The sequence below is a fragment of the Barbus barbus genome, assembly GCF_936440315.1.
Source record: "Barbus barbus genome assembly, chromosome: 36".
In the NCBI taxonomy this organism is placed as follows: Eukaryota; Metazoa; Chordata; class Actinopteri; order Cypriniformes; family Cyprinidae; genus Barbus; species Barbus barbus.
Genome location: NC_136714.1, coordinates 10359605 through 10363311, shown reverse-complemented (window position 1 = coordinate 10363311; position 3707 = coordinate 10359605).

The following is a 3707-nucleotide window of genomic DNA, read 5'->3' as shown; positions in this document are numbered from 1 at the left end:
GACCGTGACGGAGCAGACAGTGAGTTCAGGAACAGCCTCCGTGGCAAGGCAGACCGTGAGCTCAGGAACGGCCTCCATGGCCGGTGGGCTGGGCGAGACCAGCGGGAGCTCAGGTGGGATGGGCGAGACCAGCGGGAGCTCAGGTGGGATGGGCGAGACCAGCGGGAGCTCAGGTGGGATGGGCGAGACCAGCGGGAGCTCAGGTGGGCTGGGCGAGACCAGCGGGAGCTCAGGTGGGCTTGCCTTGGCCGCAATCGGCGGCAGGTTTGAGAAACTAGGGGTACACTCGTGGACTGAAGAGGCCTCAGGAGCACAGTGTGCAGCCCACACACTCAAAATGGCGACCGCCATAACGGGAAGCACTGAGGTCAGGGGAACAGTCTCAGTAACAGCCAGGGTTGAGGCCCTGGGAATGCCAGCTACTCGCACTGACATCAGTGGTGGGTCCATCACACTGGATATCAGAGGTGACTTTGGCTGAGGAGCTGAGGCGTGAAGAGACTCTGGCTAAGGCGCTGAGGCCTGAAGAGACTCTGGCTGAGGCGCTGAGGCCTGAAGAGACTCTGGCTGAGGCGCTGAGGCCTGAAGAGACTCTGGCTGAGGCGCTGAGGCCTGAAGAGACTCTGGCTGAGGCGCTGAGGCCTGAAGAGACTCTGGCTGAGCAGCAATGACATGAAGGGGTGTTGTTGTAGCCGCCATTTTGCGAGTGAGTGCGGTGTCACGTTCCTCCGCGACACCCACAGTAAAAGAAGAGCTCACACCCAGCAAAGCATAGTCCATAAACTGCGCGAGTGACGCACGGGGACCCTCGCGTCTAAGCTGGGATCGCAGGGGCTGATTAATGCCATCACAGAATATCTCCATCAACACAATGTCCGGCAAATCAGAATAATGAGCAATGGCTAAAAACTCTCTAATGTGATTCTCCAGTGAACGTGGGCCTTGTTTAAGGGCAAACAATAGTCTGGTTGTATCCATACCTGATGAATGACCGTCTGAGAAGCTGCTGGATCCTTTTGCGGCCGAGTATTCTGTAACGGGGCTGACGAGACATGAGACGTGCGGATCCATATGCAAAGCTTTATTACAAAACATGGTCAGTGAACAGGCAGGGTCAGACAGGGGCAAACAGGTATGGCAAGGGCAAGACAAAGCAATCCGTGGAACAAGCGTGGGTCGATGATCGGCGAACAGTATCCAAAGGGGCAAGGCAGAGAGATAATCCAGAGACGAGAGCAATAATCCAAACAGGGAGCGAACAGAGTCCAAACGGCAGAGGCAAAGGGAAAATCCAGGAAACACGAGCAGGGTCAAACACGGCAGGAAAACAAGGCAAGACTATGACAATGGCTATGTAAATTTGCTATCGCTTGGAGAGTGATAAATGCAAATAATACTCGGCCCCGAGCAAGAGCAAGTCCCAGGCTTAAATAGTGTGTGATAATGAGAATCAGGTGTGTGTGATGTGTGAATGGTGACAGCTGTGATCTGTGCAATGCATTGTGGGAACTGAAGTCCAGTGTGCTGTGTAGTGTTAGGGTCAATGTGGTGAACAGGTGACCTCTGGTGGTGATTGTCCGGAAGAGCATGGACCAGATTCGTGACATACATATTGTACAATAGCAAGCACTCTATATTTTGTGACTAAAATAATTGGCCTTCTGCATACATCTGGAATATCAACTAGCCTGTTAGATTTATTCAAAACTGATGTTAGTTCATTCTCCAACACATCAGGGTAGTTTCCTTCTCATGTAATAATTTCTGATGTTCGTCAGACTGTAATAGCATGCAAACCTATCAGGCACACAGTTTCACGGCCCTGTCAAAACTCAGTTTTCTCTGTTATCACAACAAAGTCATAATCACATCACGAGCTGCAGAGACACCATGACATGAATGTCATACAGTCTGCTAAACTCAGACCTCAATCCATAGAAGTTAATTAAATGGGTATTTACCAAATATGCCAGTCTTTAAAGCATATGTGATGCTTCTCTAAGAAACGGGCAGTGAAGAATAAGTCCCTCAGTGGACAAACCTTATTAAAACGGACCTGTCCTTGTATCACACCATTGTTACTGTGATATTGCTGACACAGTTCAATAAACAACAAGTTACTTGGGTTTCCGACACAATATTGACAGTAATTTTGTCTACTTTTACTCCGTCTGTGAAAAGCAATGTCCCCGAGCAACACAGTAGTGGCGTTCCAAAATGAATTAGCTGCGTGAACAATTCAGTGATTTGTGCATGAAGACAGTGTCTCTTTTTCCCCTAAAGGAATCAGGTGTTTTTTATGTAACAGTTGAGTGAATGATTCACTGAATCAGTGTTTTTTAACAAATTGGTTGAATGAATGATTGAATCAATTAATGCATCTTGACTTTGTTATATCAATGTTACAGTGTTTGTGATCAATCACCATCTGTACTTACCTCCACTTCTGACTACAGACCGACACAGAACCGAGTCAACAACTGATGCATAGAATTAAGTCCCCGCCCTACATTTTTTCTTTTTACGATAATCATTACATTGCATCTCAACTGTCTGACGTCAGCATCAGACTTCACTTGACCAAAAATATTTATTTACCTTTGTTCACCGATTCATTCAAAATAACCCTTTTTGAAGTTTACATCGTTTTGCCTTCAGAACTACCATAACTCTTTGCGGCATAGATTCAGCAAGGTGCTGAAACATTCCTTAGAGATTTTGGCCCATATTGACTTGATAGCATCACACAGTTGCTGCAGATTTGTCAGCTACACATCCATGATGCGAATTTTCCTTTCCATCAAAGGTGCTCTACTGGATTGATATTTGGTGACTCATAAAACAGTCTGAGCTTTGTGAAATGGTGCAATATCCTGCCGCAAGTAGCCATCACAAGATAGGTACAGCGTGGTCATAACAGGATGGACGTGGTCAGCAACAATATTCAGGAAGGCTGTGATCTTTAAACAACGCTCAGTTTGGTGCAAAACCATTACACCACCAGCACCACCCTGTTGATACAAGACAGGAAAGATCCATGCTTTCATGGTGTTTATGCCAAATTCTGACTCTATCATCTGAATGTCACAGCAGAAATCGAGACTCTTCAGACCAGGCAACCTTTTTCCAATTTTCTATTATCCAATTTTGGTGAGTCTGTGCAAATTGTAGTCTTAGTTTCCTGCTTTTAGCTGGCAGGAGTGGTCTTCTTCTGCTGTAGCCCATCTGCTTCAAGGTTCAACGTGTTGTGCATTCAGAGTATTTGAGTAACTGTTGCCTTTCTATCAGCTCAAACCAGTCTGGCCATTCTTCTCTGACATCAACAAGGCATTTTCACCCACAGAACTGCCACTGAGTGATATTTTCTCTTTTTTGGACCATTTTCTGTAAACCCTAGAGATGGTTGTGTCTAAGAAATCCCAGTAGATCAGCAGTTTCTGAAATACTCAGATCAGCCCATCTGGGACCAACAACCATGCCACATTCTAAGTCACTTAAAGCAACCCCAGCAGACTGTCTTGACCAAGCCTACATGCCTAAATGTATTGAGCTGCTGCCATGTGACTGACTGATTAGATATTTGTGTTAAACAGTTGAATGGGGTACCTAATAAAGTGGCCGATGAGTGTATATTACATTTTACATGCTGTCAAAATGTTTCAAAATTATACATGTACACAGAACGCTTAGAAACACCTATACTGCAG